At 35.9% G+C, this 16743-nt stretch overlaps 1 protein-coding gene and 2 pseudogenes across 2 annotated transcripts in view; 1 reads left to right on the top strand and 2 right to left on the bottom strand.

Annotated features, from left to right (window-relative positions):
- Positions 1-16743, top strand: part of ARID3B (AT-rich interaction domain 3B) — a 50772-nt gene that overhangs the window by 5915 nt on the left and 28114 nt on the right. The window lies entirely within an intron of this gene.
- LOC120597979 (uncharacterized) lies at positions 5768-5883 on the bottom strand (annotated as a pseudogene).
- On the bottom strand, positions 8172-9084 carry LOC120597904 (lysM and putative peptidoglycan-binding domain-containing protein 3-like; annotated as a pseudogene).

Here is a 16743-nt window from a genome sequence, read left to right as displayed (position 1 = left end):
ATTCACACACCGAGGTAAAAAAATAATAGTAATAATTTTTGTCTATAGCATAGCTAGCATAATTTGGTAAACCACCAGGAATACTCAACAGTATTTTGCAAGATTTGGGGTTGGGGAGAGGTTGCATGCATCAGCCAACTGAAAAGCAAAATTTGGAAAGCTTCAGGGCTCCACAGATTATCTTTTGTTTCTGAAATCTTTCTTAGAACACGTGAAGTCAAAATAATTTCAAGGATTCTCTTTGTAGAAACTCTTAGAAAATAATTGCTTCTCAAGCGTGGATCCTTAGAAATAGTGTAAGATTCTCTGACACCAGAGCGATGGGAAGATGGATAATGCCACTGAGCCCAGTGTTCTAAAGCCCATCAGATTTTGATGGGCAGAGTAAATGATTGTAAAACAAGACATTAGACAAAGAACTGAGTGTCCCTTCTCTCAAGGGAGAGCAGTAGAGTTCTCGTCAGCATACAATCAACTGGGGAGTGTTGCTGGCTTATTAAAGGTGGTTGTCTGTCCTCTCAAAAAGGGGGATGTTTAGAAAGTTCAGGCTTTGTCTGTGTTGAACCTGTTAGTGGAGCCAGATTTCCAGAAAGGTGTAGACTCCCTCTCATAGAATAGAAAGATGAGCAATGGCTTAATAGGCATGCAGAACCAGAGTGTGTATCTGATTTTCTGCATACTTCGACAGTCACTTTGGTTACTGAGTGTGGGAAGGAAGGATGATTGACTGCTTGGTCTCCAGAATCTATTACCAGGAGTCCCTCTCAGTAATAGGGTGTGGTCTCTTGGGCTAAGCCTGATATTCTTGGTATATACTGCATGTCTTTGGAACGTTAGATGGGTTCGTTTGTTTTTTTTTTAAGATTGTGCAAACTATTGCCTGGAAGAAAATAAGATTATCAGCTTTCCCCGCTTTCTTTGTAGGTTTATCTTGCATGCCCTGAGCTTCTATAATCACAGTGAAGTCCATCTAGATCAGTGGTTCTCAATTGGAGGCAATTCCCACCTCTTCCTGCCTCCCGGGGATGTTTGGCAATGTCAGGAGACATGTTTAGTTATCATGATTGGGGCTGGGGAAGATATGCTATTGGCAAATAGTGGGTAGAGACCAGGGATAGTACTAAACAGCCTACAGTGCACAGGACAGCCCTCCACAACAGAGAATTATCTGCTCCAAAATGTCAGTAGTGCTAAGGTTGAGAAACGCTGCTTTAGATTGTGTAATTAGAAGGAGAACATTTGCTGTGCTTTCATCAGACGCTGCCTTAGGCTCTGTTCCTTTGTGTTTCAGTCTTTGTAACCAAGAAGTTTGGTAACCTTGAGTTTTCTACACTTCTATTTTCAATATTTATGTTGAGTTCATGTCATCACCTGTAGTCATCTGGATGAACAGACTTTCTGTCATTTGGGTGAGGGTTGGGACCTAGAACTTGCACTTTCTTATGTATCTCTACCAGCAATTCTTCCAGGCCAGCCTTCCATGATCTCTAAGATGAGAGACGTCTAATTTGTGAGAGAGCTTTTTTGCTCTTTTCGACATTAACCCCAAAAGGTTAAGGCAGGAATACTCAGCAAACTTATTACTTAGTAACAGATTTAATTACTAAGTCAGCATTAAATCAGCCAAAAGATATGGATTTAGATTCTAGCTCCACCACTTGGGACAGGTGTCCTAACCTACCTCTCTCAACCCACGACATCTATCCTAGAGGATGATAATCCTCTCCCACCATCCTTAGGGAGTGATTTTAAAGATATTACAAAGGAGTGGGTTTTTTTCTTGTGATTTATTGTATTATCTCCCTCCTTCCTAACTTATAGCCAGCAATTAAAAGCCATCTTGCCATAAACACAAATTGTGTAATTTATCTTTATATTTGCTAGTACCCAAGCTTGTTGGCCATTTATCTGTACCTTCCCAGAGTTATTTCAGATTTTCTAAAATTTCTTCTGCATTAGATTCATTTATTTTACTTTCTCCCTGTCTGGAATCACAGAGACTTCGATGTATTTTTCATTTAGCTCTAGACACTATATTTAAAAGGTAGAAAAAGATATTGCAAAAGTGGGAGGAAAATAAAAGTGTGGAAGATCTTTGTAAATTTTATACCATCATGAAAAGGTTAAGTGAAATTAGCCCCTAAACTACTTTTTAAAACTGTAACTTTTCACTGTTTACTACCTTTGTAGGTAAGATGCTTCATAAATCCTAGACACTACTCTAAAACAACTCTTTTTTTCTAGAGCTGTGACCAAACTGGTATTCTGGAGTTCTCTGAAATATTTTAGGATTATGTGAGCCAAAGCCATTGCACTTTTGAAGCTGCTTCTTGCCATATTAAAATAGCGATATGTACCTATTTCTTTAGGTAGAAGGAAGCTTTATATTAAATTTTTATAAGTATATGTTCAATGATTTAACTTGGGTTTTATCCTTCTTACCAAACACTGATCCTTCCACGTGTGTCCCAGATCCCATGCTTTCCTAATTTTCATGGACTTGGCTCCATCAGTGAACTCCCATTTCCCAGACTCTTTGGACTCATCCTCTTTGAAGCCTTTTCCACGTTCACAAATATTTTACTATCTCCCAAACTAAAAAGAAAAAAAAAATCTCTTTTAATCAGATCTCCCTGATTGAATTGTTACAAGGAAATGAGAGGTCACTTTTTTAAAATGTTCCCTTCTACCACATCTTCCAGTTAGCTCGTTCTGTAGTCCTAACTGTCCCTCCACTCTCCATAACAAAGCTTCTAGAGATATTTTCACTCCGTACCTCTATTTTGTCACCTCCTACTCACTCCTCAGCATACTTCAGTCTGGACTGTCTCTTCCACGTCCATGAAGTTTTTCTTGGTAAGGCCACTCAAGGACCACTGTATTGCTAAGCCCACTGATTCCAATATATATTGTTTGTGCCCATGTTTCCATTCTGAGCTCAAATGATACATTCCCATCCACTTTCTTGACATTTCTACTTAGATATTTTACTGGCATCTCAAGTTTAACACATACAAAATTCCCCTACAATTATTTCCTCTTTTATTTTCCTTCTCTGTAAATGGCATTTCTATTGAGTTGGTCATTCATATCAGAAACCTTAGAGTTGACTATTTTTTATACCTCCTATTCTGTCACTCCATCTGGTGACTTACAGTCCAAGACTTATACCAAGTCTTTATCAGTTCTTCCATCTAAATATTGAGAATCCTGCCACTTCTCTCCTCCACTCTCACCTAATCCAAGCTACCTACCTACTGCTGTAACTGTTTCTGTCTTCCCTTTCCCATTCTACTCCATTCTCTAAACAGCAGCTTGAGTGATTTTTCTAAAAAACAAATTGGATTATGTTACTCCTTCATTGTGTACTCCAAGTATGATGTCAGTTGCTTTACTTGTAAAAGCCAAAATCTGCGTAATCTGATCCTTGCCTGTACTCCCAACTACTCTGGCTTTTGCATATGCTAGTCCTCTTGCCTAGAACACTTCTCCAGACTCTTACCCAGCCTTTAGTTCCCACTTTAGCATCACTTCCTCAGAGGCACTGTCTTCAACTTAAGTATAGATCAGGTTACATGCTGTTGTTGAATATTACACTTTTATATTTATATGGTTTGTTGATATCTGATTTCTATATTGGATAGTAAGCTCTAAGAGGACTGGGACTATGTCTGTTTTATCATTGTACCCCAATACCCAGCAGAGTGATGGCAGTTAATAGGTGCTGAACAAATCTTTGTTTCTTCTGCTTTCTTTTAATTTGTGCTGGGTTTTTTTATGCGAATGGCACCATTTTTTAAATAAACTATTTTGTAGAGCATTTTTAGGTTCATAGAAAAATTGAGCAAAAGATTCAGTGATTTTCCATATATCCTCTGCCCCAACACCCACACAGCCACCCCCCACTGTCAAAATCCCCAACCAGAGTGGTACATGTGTTGCAAATGATGAACCTACATTGACATATTATTATCACCTAAAATCCATAATTTATATTAAGGTTCACTCTTTGGTGTTGTGCATCCTGTGGGTTCTGACAAATGTATAATGACATATCTCCAACATTATGGTATCATACAGAATAGTATCACTGCCCTAAAAATCGTCTGTTCTGCTATTCATCCCTCCCTCCCCCCCAACCCTTGGTAGCCACTGATACTTTTACTATCTTCATAGTTTTGCCTTCTCCAGATTGTCAAATGATTGAAATCATACAGTATGCAGCCTTTTCAGATTAGTGTCTCTCACTTAGTAATATGCATTTAAGATTCCTCCATGTCTTTTCATGGCTTGGTAGCTCATTTCTTTTTAGGGCTGAGTAACATTCCATTGTCTGGCTATACTACAGTTTATTTATTTATTCACCTACCGAACGAAATCTTGGTTGCTTTGAAGTTTTGGCAAGTATAAATAAAGCTGCGTTAAACACCTGTATACAGGTTTTTGTGTAAACGCAACTTTTTAAGTCGTTTGGGTAAATACCAAAGAGCACAATTGCTGAATTGTATGGTAAGAGTGTGTTTAGATTTGTTAGAAACTGCCAAACTCTTCCAAAGTGGCTGTACCATTTTACATTCCCACCAACAATGAGAGTTCCTGTTACTCCACATCCTTGCCAGCATTTGGTGGTGGTAGCATTTGGGATTTTAGCCTTGTTGGCTTTGTTTTTTTTTTTAATTGAAATTTTCATTGAGATAATTGTAGATTCACATGTAGATTCACATGTAGAGATCCCTGTACACTTTTCCCAATTTCCCCCAATGGTAACATTTTATAAAACTATATAGTATACTATCACAACCTAGATTTGACATCGATCAGATTCACTGATCTTATTTAGGTTTCCCAAGTTTTACTAGTTGTGTGTGTGTGTGTGTGTGTGTGTGCTGTTTTTAACCCTGTTTAGTTATACGTTTAACACACCTTCTGAAATACATTTGAAGCTGTGGATTTTTGTCAGGTCTTTTGCTGTATCTCACAAGTTTTGATATGTAATGCTTTCATTGGTTAATAGTAAACATTTCTTAATTTCAGTTGTGATTACTTCTTTAACCTGTGGATGGTTCAAGAGTGATTTTTAATTCCAAATATGTGGGGTTTATCTTTTTTTAATATTAATTTATAGCTTATAATTAAGTTTTAATCATTATGGATAGAGAACTGGTATGATTATCAGTTTTCTGAAATTTGTTATGATTTTCTTTGTGATGGTCTTGTATGATCAGTTTCTCTGATCAGTTTCTTCTAATTTCCATATATGCTTGGAAAGAATGTACATTCTTTACTTATAGATGTGGGATTGTATATCAGTCTATTAGATCAAGCTTATTGTTATTCAAATCTTCCTTATCCTTACTAAGTCTTGTTTGTGTTATCAGTTTCAGAGAGAAGTAAATCAAAATATTCCAGAGTGAGACTGGCTTTCTTTTGATTAGTATGAATACTTTTTTTTCTTACAGTTTCCAATCTTTATGTTTTGAGTCCACATATAAAAGACCTAAAATCTGTCCTTTTTGTTAGGTTAATTTAATCCATGTAGTTATTAGGATTGGTGATATTTGGACCTATTTGTGCCCTCTAACTTTGGATTTTCAGTTTAACCATATTTTCTTATTTTTTCCTTTCCTGTCTTTTGTTCATTTGATTGAGTTTTCTTTATTCATTCTCTATCTACTTTACCAATTTAGAAGTTATACTTTCTGTTTCTATTTTTTTATTGGTTACTTTAGTTTTTCTTTTTCTTTTTTTTTTTTTTAATTATTATTTATGCCTACAGCACTTGGTCTTCCTAGGTGGTCTCCCATCGAAGTACTAAGCAGGCCCGACCCTGCTTAGCTTCCAAGATCAGACATCGGGCTTATTCATGGTGGCATGGCCATAGACCATGGACCGTGGCTCCACTGGGGTGCAAACCCAGGACTTTCTGCTTGTAAAGTATATGTGCTAACTGCTACACTATGGAACCACGTCTGGTTACTTTAGATTTTTAACTTGCATTATTGACTTTTTATTCTAGTTTCAAACAATGCTAGGACCTTAGAAATTCTGGTTTTAACTTCCACCTCTTCATTTCCATCTTCCAGTTCATTTGGCCAGTATTTTAGTTCCAGTTTGTTTTAATTCCTCCCCAAAATTAGTTCCCCTGCAGCGGTCAATATTTATTTAGACTTCTCAAGGCATTTATCCATTTTTTACCATTACTTCTTATATCCCACTCTTTCTCTTTGGTCTCGGGCTTCTTTTCCTTTTTTACTAAAACTCTTTTAGCAGAGATTTGTGTATAGTAAACTCAGTCTTGATGTGTCTAAACAAGGTTTTTGAAATTCATATTTTTATTTTGCCTTGTCTTTATTTTGCCCTTACTCTTGTACTGTTGTTCATTTTAGATTCTAGATTGACCATTATTTTTCTTGACACTTTGATGATAAAATTCCATTGTCTCCAGCTACTATTTTTGCTTTGAGAAATCTATTGTCATTCTAATTGTCACCTTTGTGAATCTTTTTCTCTCTTGGAGCTTTAAATTTTTTTCTTTTTGACTCTCCCGTTTTGTACTTGTACTGCAGTATTTTAGGTTTAGTCTTAATTGTATTTATTTCACTTGGGCCTCAGTCATTCTCTTCAACCTGAAGTGTTGTTTGTTTGTTTGTTTTTGTGGATGGTGGAGGGATTGTTTTCTTCTTGGCTGCTATTTTTTCTTGACTGCTACTCTAATAGTAATATTTGAACCTTCTCGTTCAGCTTCTATGTATTTTTTTTTTAAATAAATGTTAAGATACATACTTTATTATACATAAAACAGGCAATTCAGACTTCACCAAGTCTTGCTTCTAATGAATCATTTTGGTTACATTTTTAAAAACACATACTTTTAAAAATTAAATGATGGAATCAGTATGCAAACGCTTCTTTCTAGCAGATCCATAGATTTTAAAAAGTGGCACTATCAAGCCCTTTCAACCAATCCATACACCTTTGGCCTCTGTTCTCAATTTTATGCTCTAGTTCAGGGAAAAAAAGTTTAAGTTGGACATTTTCTCTTTGAAAAACAGAGGTTAAGGGTTCAATAAGTATTTTGTCTGTTCTTGCTAATGCAAAAAGCCTCTTCTCCTTTTACTTAATGAACCATTTTCCACAACAGACCTCAGAGAAAATGAAAATTTGTTTTGACCCCACTAATTTGTGCTTGATAGTGAAATGAAGGTGGAAAAGAATTTATATAGCTCATGTTATGAATCTGATTGGACCATCTGAAATAATGCCTAATTTTAATTCTAAAAATTGTATCACATATATTATAAGGCATTAAATGTAACTAAGGCATGTTACCATGTGTACCAGAGCAATAACTTATCACAGTATGCAATTATTTCTAAATATTGCTAATCTGTACAAGTATAACACTTCACAAAAGAATTACAAAAGTGCTTTCAAATATCAGAGGCAAATATAATCCCTTAAAAAACAGAAGCAGAGGTAGCGTTCTTTAAGAGACAAAGATTACTTTTAGGTCTTGACCTAATCCAGTGTTCTGGTGGCCAAATGGCAACTTCCCAACCATAACACAGTATTTGGGGGGCTTAAAAATAACATTTAATATATAGCTTAGCCTCTGTTATAGATACTAGACATTATTTTCCCACTTCCATTTCTACTTATGTTTTCATAGCAGATGTGCTAAACTTGTTTTCAAAAACTTTCAAAATTCAGTATTAACTATGTGTGCTCATAAATAATTTTAGAATCAAATTTTTTGCAACTACATATTTTGATGGTTTAAAGTAAACTTTATTCAGTTGCATATATCTGATGCTATCATTATTCTGCTTATTAACAACCTTAAACCAAAAAATAATTTAAAAATAAAATTTAAACATAATCAGTCTTAGGAAAAAAGATGAATTTTTCAAGTTAAGAACTTTCTAGATACATATTTAAATTCATTTTTTCTTTAAGCACTAATAGAACATATATGGATTTACTATTGTCAATATCAACTATCAACTGCAGGGATTTTTTTATACTCAATCCATTTGTAAATGGCTCAGAAAAAAGGTGAAAAACAAAAGCATCTCCAGTCTCCCTAAATTCTTTCTTTGAAGTGGTTACTGAATATAATTGAGTCACCACATTCCAGATGTACAGGTGATCACTAACGTTGTAATTATGAGCTAATGCGCTGTTTTGTGTTGAACAGCAGGTGACCGTGAATCGTGATTGTAGTTTATGATCATCTTGTTTGTCAAAGGATTTCCTTTAATTGGAGCTATTCCATTTTCCCCTTCTGTCTGCTGTGATGTGGGTGTGACTCCTGAATGCAGATGTGAAGAATCCACTGTTGAATGGTGACTAACATCCACTTTAGCTAAAACTTCATAATACAGCAAATAAATTAATGGCGTTGTTATACCTACTATCATCACTACAGCTGTCCACCACCCTGTTCCCCAGTCTGTTCCACAATGAAGATCCTTACCTTGAATGTTTTCATTTTCAAATTCAAAACGTATTTATTGTGCTGTTAAGGCAGATACCACTTTTAAGGTTCTCTCTTTTGGTGTGTACATTTTACTCTTTGTTCTATGGCTTTGTCTACTTCTTTTAAAAAGCTACCAGATGATTCACTGGAAGAAAGAGAATCATTAGGTGACAGAATTTCTTGTTGTTCCGGAATGTATTGAACAGATAAAGGACATGAAGCTTATCTTCCTTTTGGAGGATAAAGTGTTTCAGTCAATGAACTAAAGTTTTAACTGGAATTTTGATAGACCTAAGGGCAAAAAAGTCTTGATCGCTGATAAGATTGTTAACCCTCGATATCCACTACCATACAGCAGTACTGAAGGGCTATGGCATTTAAAGTATCTCTCCTGTATATCTTTTGTTAATACTATAATGTCATCAAGTCTATCTCTTGATGTATTTCTTCAGATTTTCTCCTTTCCTCTGGATAGAAGCTCATACACTTCAGCATCCTCCTCCAGCACATCACTCTGTATAATTTCCAAGTGCATGTCCTTGACCACTTGAATAAACTCCTGGAAGAGGAAAACTACGAATCTGATGTCTCCCCGCCAATGTCATAATCTGTCCCATTAGCAAGGGGAGGCAAGGAGGAAGCAGCTGCCAGGTCCTCCACTGCTGTCCTCCCGGGTAAGTTCATGGCAGAGCCTCCCTTTCTAGCTGCGCTGGTCCTCTTCCTTCCCTGCCGCAGCCTCCACAGGAGCTGCCGTGGCAGTCAGCGTCTCCACCTTCCGGGCCTTGCACCGCTGGCCACTTCTGCAAACCTGTCCTTTATATCTTTTCTTTTCTATATATTTCTTTGTCACTCTCCTGCATTCTGGAATATTTTCACATTATGTTTTCCAGTTTCTAATTTTCTCTTCAGCTCTGTCTAATACTACTATAAAGTTTTTAAAAAATGTTTATTTAATATTGTGTTTAATTATACATATTTGGGCTTTCGAAACTCTGCCTATTTTTACCTCATGGTTTCTGTTCCTTTAGCTCTTTAACTAGATGTTCTTTAACTTTTTAAAAACTTTATATATGGAATTGTTGAAACTTTTTATTATGGAAATCTCAAACATGTAAAAGGGAAAATGATAATTAACCATCTGTGTCCTTTACCCAGCTTTCAGCAACCACCAACATTCTGTCCTTCTTTAAACATGTTTATTGTAAAGATGTCTTTTGATTATTCTGTTATAATCTCTAATTCATAGGTTGCAAATTCTCCTTATGTCATGTTACTCTCCCGTATGGTTTAGTTCCTCCTGTGGTTTATTTATTTTTTCTTTTTTCTGATGTAAGCTCATTTTGAGTTGGGATTTGTTTCCATGGGAGTCCCATGTACTTTGTATTATGGAAGCAGTCCTTAGGGGAGTTTTGTTTTCTTTGCTAGGGCCCTACAAGTTTAGCTGGTTGTCATTGGTTGCGGGTAATGTAAATTTGGAGTCTACTTCTGTCCCTCGTGAGAGTCCATTTCTTAAAGACCCTCTTTTTCCATGAGGACTCTTGACAGCAAGGTTCCTTGCTTCTCCAGGCTGGCCCATTTTTTTAGGCCCTAGTTTGTAGGAGATGGGAGTGTAGTCCCTTCAGGATGTCTGGCTTTATGTATTTATCTCAGTTCTGGTTCCTGGTGTGCAAGGAACCTACAGCCTAGACTCCTCTCTCGTGAAAGGTGGTTAAATCCCTAGCCCTCAGCCCTCATCTCTTAACTCTGTCTGGGTCCTAGTCTCCCTTGAGCCCTTCAGCTTCAGCGCCTGCTCATTGCTTGCTGATTCCTTCCTTTTTGTTTCTCGCTCTGTGGATTCTGCTTGCTTTCTTGGTTTCAAGATTAGTATATGTATAGGAAGTGTGGAGTGTTAAATTTTATCTAGCATTTCTAAGTGAGGTGTTCTGTGGAGAGGGAGGGAGACGGTAGAGTACCTTCACATCAGATTATCCTCAGTCATGATTTCTTTTTTTGCTTCTTTGCTTTTTATTTTTAGTAGCTTAGACTTTTTGACCTCTCGTGTGCCGGGTTCATGCTGTATTTTTTTGAGTTGTTTGAGGCAGGCCCTAATATTTATCCCCCTCTACGTGTTTGTTTTCTTTTGCAGATGAGGAAAGTAGGGTGCAGTGGGATGCTTGTACTCACTGTCAGAGAGCTGGACTATGAATCTAGGCGGTCTGACTTAAGCCGCCATGCATCCCAGGCTCCCTCTTGCTGCATTCCAGATAGTGCAGGGGAAGATTAATCTTTTTCTCAATGGTTTCATTACTCTAAAAGTACTGATTTATTTATTCTGATTGTTAAAGTAATTCAGACATTTTAGAAAATACGGAAAATATAAAAATTTGTAAGGAAGAAAATATAATCACCATAACTACATAACTTAAGCACAACTGTAAACATTTTCTTATATTCTCTTTGTGTTTTTAAAAAATGCCTATTACAGGCATCTTTTTTGATTTTTGTGACCAATTTTTATCACCTAAGAGACTGTAAGTCATTTTTATCATTAAAAAATTTATTTTAAAGTAGTTTAATTTTTTAGAAAAACATTATAGAAGTTATATTGACTCAAATAATTTTAGAAATAAATATAAAAAGTGAAGTCAACCTGACCCTCCATGGGTCATTGTTGTTAACAGTTTGGTCTAAGCCTTTTCAGAGCTCTTTCTCTTCACAAATATATTTTGTTTTTAACAAAAATAGGAACTGTATGTATTTTCTACAGCTAGCTTTTTTAGGCTGTGTTATGGCTATCCTTCCATGTGTGTTCATAAAAATCTATTTATTAATGTTTTTATAATCACTTATGAGAATTAAGTAATATGAATAGATGTTCATGAAAAATGAAAATAATACAGTAAAGTACAGAGTAAAAAATATATAGTTTTAAAAATGTGTAGTGTCCTGTTGCTGGTTCCCTCCCATCCTACTTCTCCTTCCAGAGCAGGCTGCAGTTAGGTATGAATCAGCTTCTAGGGCTGTTTCTGTATATTTACCTATTTAAGTGTGCAGTCACAGAAAGAAAAAGAGAGAGAGAAGCATAAATACAGACTATCTTAGTAGATGCTATGTAATCCTACACCTTCGTGTGTCTATTTCTGTGGTAGGGTAGATTATTCTGAGGGTTGAATTTGCTTATCGCATTACTATCTTTTCAGGAGTTTATTTGCCTTTTGTATTTGTTCTGTGATTTACCTGCTTTTAGCCTTTGCCCATTTTTCCTTTTTTATTGTAAAAAACACCTGAGGTATATATAAACTCTTAACAGATTTTTAAGTGCATAGTACATACAAACTATAAGCACAATGTTGTACAGCAGCTCTCTAGAACTTTTTGATTTTGTGTAACTGAAACTTACACACATTGAACAGTAACTCATTTCCCCCTCCCCCCAGCCTCTGGCAACCGCCATTCTGCTTTCTGCTTCAATGAGTTTGACTATTTTAGATAACTTATAAGTGAGATCATGCAGTGTTTGTGTATGACTGCTTTATTTCACTTAATGTATATACACAATTAAATTTTTGTTTAACTATTTACATTATTTAGCGTAATGCCCTCCAGGTTCATTCATATTATCACATATTGCAGGATCTCTTTTTCAATGACTGAATAATAGTCCATTGTATGTATATACACATTTTCTTTATCCATTCATTTGTCAGTGAACACTTAGGTTGATTCCATATCTTGGTTATTGTGAGTGATGCTGCAGTGAACATGGCATTAGAGATATCTCTTCAAGATCCTAATTTCAATTTTTTTTGTTAAAATATCTAGAAATGGGATTGCCGAGTCATATGGTAGTTCTATTTTTTTATTTTTTCAGAAACTTCCATACTGTTCTCTGTATGGTCTGTACCACTTTACATTCCCACCAGCAGTGCACAAGGATTCCATCTCTCTACAACCTCTCCAACACTTATTTTCTGTATTTTGTTTCTTTATTTTTATAATGGCCATCCTCATATGTCAGGTGATATCTCATTGTGATTTTGGTTTGCATTTCCCAGATGATTAGTGATGTTGAGCATCCTTTCACATATACTTGTTGGCCATTCGTACGTCTTCTTTGGAGAAACATCTATTCAAGGCTTTTGCCCATTTTGTAATTGGGTTATATATATTTTTTGCTATTAAGTTGTAGGAGTTTCTTACATCTTTTAGGTATTAATCCCTTATCAGATACGTGGTTTGCAAATATTTTCTCCCATTCTATAGGTTGCCTTTTCACTGTGTTGTTTCCTTTGCTATTCATAAGCTTTTGAGTTCGTCCCATTTGTCTATTTTTGCTTTTGTTGCCTGTGCTTTTGGTGTCATATCAAGAAATTGCCAAGACTAATGTCATGAAGTTTTCACCTTGTTTTCTTCCAAGAGCTTTAGTTTCAGGTCTTTAATCCATTTTGAGTTGATGTTTATGTGTGGTATAAGGATCAAATTACATTCTTTTGCATGGAGATATCCAGTTTTACCAACACCATTTGTTGAAGAGACTGTCTTTTCTCCATTGTGTATTATTGGCACTCTGCCAAAGATCAGTTGACTGTATGTCGGTTTTTTTCTGGGCTCTGTATTCTGTTCCATCGGTCTAGATGTCTGTCTTTATGTCAGTGCCATATTTTTTAACTACTGTAGTTTTATATGGTTTTAAAATCAGGAAGTATGAGGCCTCAGCTTTGATCATCTTTCTCAAGATTGTTTTGGCTGTTCATGGTCCTTTGTGGTTCTTTATGAATTTTACAATGCTTCTATTTCTTTTAAAAAAATGCCATTGAGATTTTAATAGGGATTGCATTGGATCTGTAGATTGCTTTGGGTAGTGTGGACATTGTAACAATATTAACTCTTTCAGTCCATAAAACAGATGCCTTTCCATTATCTGTGTCTTTAATTTCTTTCAGCAATGTTTTGTAGTTTTCAGTGTTACAGGTCTTTCACCTCCTTGATTAGGTTTATTTCTAAGTATTTTATTCTGTTTGATGCTATTGTAAATGGGATTGTTTTTTTAAATTTTCTTCTCAGACTGGTCGTTGTTAGTGTATACAAACATAGGTGATTTTCATAAGCTGATGTTGTATCCTACAACTTTCCTGAATTCGTTTATGGGTTCTAACTAGGTTTTTTGTAGACTCTTTAAAGTTTGCTACATAAAAGATCATGTCATCCGCAAACAGATAATTTTACTTTTTCCTTTCCAATTTGATGCCTTTGATTTTTTTCTTGCCTAATTGCTCTAGCTAGGACTTCCATATACTTTGTCAAATAGAAGTGGTGAGAGTAGGCATCCTTGCTTGTTCCTAATCTTAGAGAAAAGGCTTTTAGTGTTTCAGCATTGAGTATGATGTTAGCTGTGGGCTTTTCACATATTGCCTTTATAATGTTGAGGTTTTTTTCCTTTCATTCCTAGTTTGTTGAGTTTTTTTAATCATGAAAGGGTACTAAATTATGTCAAATACTTTTTCTGCATCTATTGAGATAATCATATAGTTTTTATCATTTTGTCGATGTGGTGTATCACATTAATTGATTTTAGTGTGTTGAACCATTATTGCATCCCAGGAATAATTCCCACTTGATCATCATGTTTGCGCCTTGTAATGTGCTGTCGAATGTGGTTTGCTAGTAGTTCATTAAGTATTTTGCATCTATATTCATCGTGTAGTTTTCTTGTAGTGTCTTTTTCAGGCTCTGGTATCAGGGTAATGCTGGCCTCAGAAAATGAGTTTAGAAGTACTCAGTTTTTTGGCAGAATTTGTGAGGGGTTGATATTCATTCTTCTTGAAATGTTTGATAGAATTCACCTGTGAAGCCATCTGGTCCTGGGCTTTTCTTTTATTGGAAGGTTTTTGATTACTGATTCAATCTCCTTACCAGTTATAAGTGTCTGTTCAGATTTCCTATTTTTTCATGACCCAGCCTTGGTTAGGTTGTCAGGTTCTAGGAATTTATTCATTTCTTCTAGGTTATCCAATATGTTGACATCTAATTGTTCATAGTAATCTCTTAAAGTCCTTTTTATTTCTGTGGCAATCATTGTAATGTCTTCTCTTCCATTTCTGATTTTATTTGAGACTTCTTTTTTTCTTAGTTTAGCTTTGTTGAGCTTTTCAAAAAAACAACTGTTTTGTTGATGTTTTTCTATTCTGTCTTGTTTATTTCCGCTCTAATCTTTATTATTCCCTTCTGCTAACTTTGGGCTTAGTTTGTTATTCTTTTTCTAGTTCTTTTAGGTGTAGAGTTAGATAGTATATTTGAGATCTTTTTTAATGTAGGCATTTATTGCTGTACACTTCCCTCATAACACTCCTTTTTCTGCATTCTTGTTTCAATATGTTGTGTTTTTGTTACCCTTCCTCATTTTTCTATGCTGTTTTATTTATTGGTCTGTAGTAGCTCTTGTGCAAAGGTCCTTGTCTCTGTGTTTTAGTATTTTTCGTAGTTACTGATATTTCAGCTTGATTTGTAGTTCTTTCATCAGGTAGGAGTTGAAATTTTTAATGTAGCTAAATCTATTGATCTTTCTTTTATGTTTCCGTCATACTTTTTAAAAAGGCCCTCGTCTCTACAGGATTTTTTTTTTTATTCTTATTATTTTATAATTGTATTTTTATATGTAGACCTTTATTCTGTCTTTAATTCATGGGAAGGATGTGAGATAGGGATCGAACATTTTAAGAAAGCAATGTTATTTTAGTTCTAGCAAATGGATAGCACCTTCACATATTCTCTTAATGCAGAAATTTAAGCTATTTCTAATTTTACTATTATAAATTGTACTATATTTCTAGTTATTTCCTTAGTGTAGATTTATAGACCAGAATTAGGAGATCAGGAGGAGACTAAGAACGTGAGGCAGTTACAAACAGGGACTTGAAGCTGCACTGCCTGCGTTTGATTCTCAACTCCACTGTTTGGTCACTTTGCAACCTCCTGCAAGTCATTCAATTTCTTGTGCCTCGGTTTTCTCATCTGAAAAATGGGGTTAATAATAGTATCTACCTCAGAACGTTGTGCTAAGGTTTAAATGTTTAATAGGCATAAAATACTGGAACAGGATGTAGCACCTAATACTCAGTCATTATTAGTTGTTGCTGCTACTGTTGATTTTGTTACATTCTGGGAAGGTCATGTCATTTTAATATTTTTAGTATGGGAATGTAGGAGATCCCATTGTCCCAACCCTTGCTTTACTAATTTACATCCAAATAATGGACTTCTCTTTTTTTTACGCACATTCCTCTTAACCCTCTTGAACCTTAAAATTAAACTGCTGTCTTTAGGAAATGCTTTATATTTCATTCTAGATCCCTTTTATGAATTTGAATTTGAAGCCTGCCTTCTTTTAATTATGTGCTTTCCTCTCAAATAGATCACTTAGCCTGCCACAGTGATTCTCCTGAGTTAATTCCTGTGGTTTGTCCTTCAGGTACTGACATTCATTTGAGTCCTTTTACCATCTGCCAGGCCCTGTGCCAGGTGCACAAGCCTCTCAGAGGAGTAAGTCGCCTTCCCTGTAGGAGAGAAACTCATAGCCTGGAAGAGGTGGCAGGGGCAGCTGGCATCAGAGTTGGAATTATATACCATAGTATTACCTCCAAAATTGAGCATGTGCGGTTGAGAGAAGCCGTAGAATAGGCTCTCAAAGTTGTAAATGAGGCCGACTTTTAAACCCAAAGTGCAACTAACTGTGTTCTGCCTGAGAAAACCTGCTCTATGGAATCTCAAACTTGAAAATGAAAGGATTTTTTTTCGTTATAAAATAATTCATCATAGCATTTTTTTAAAAATGTGTTCTGTACATTTAAAGTACATAGTTTGAAAAAAAGATGTTTGAAGCATTGACTTTGGGCAAGTTTCCTGACTTCTTCAGGTCTTAGTTTCCTGACTTCTGTCAGATGAGGTGTTCTCCCACTCAGCTCTCCAGCTCTAACTTCCTGTGCCCTGTGGTGTAAATGTATGTCAGCAACCATTATGAAAGTTCAGGTGGTAGATAGCTCATAGGGTGGAATAAGCAGTGCTGCCAACTCAAATTTTGCAGGGAAAAAGAGCTGGGACTTTCCGCTGGCTCTCATATGTGTACTTGGCTGGACCAGTCATCACCAACATTGCATTTTAGTTTTTCTTCCTCCTTTTGTAGGAACACCCCATTTCTGGGCAGTCTTCTTGATTATTGCATGGAGTGATTGTGTGCCTAGATGGAAAGGTAGGACTGCACCCTCTCTCCCCTCCCCAACTCTTCCCCC

The sequence above is a fragment of the Pteropus medius genome, unplaced genomic scaffold, assembly GCF_902729225.1.
Source record: "Pteropus medius unplaced genomic scaffold, Ma_sr-lr_union100, whole genome shotgun sequence".
NCBI lineage: Eukaryota > Metazoa > Chordata > Mammalia > Chiroptera > Pteropodidae > Pteropus > Pteropus medius.
The sequence above is the reverse complement of the archived record's forward strand: the minus strand, read 5'-3'. Positions and strand labels throughout refer to the sequence as shown.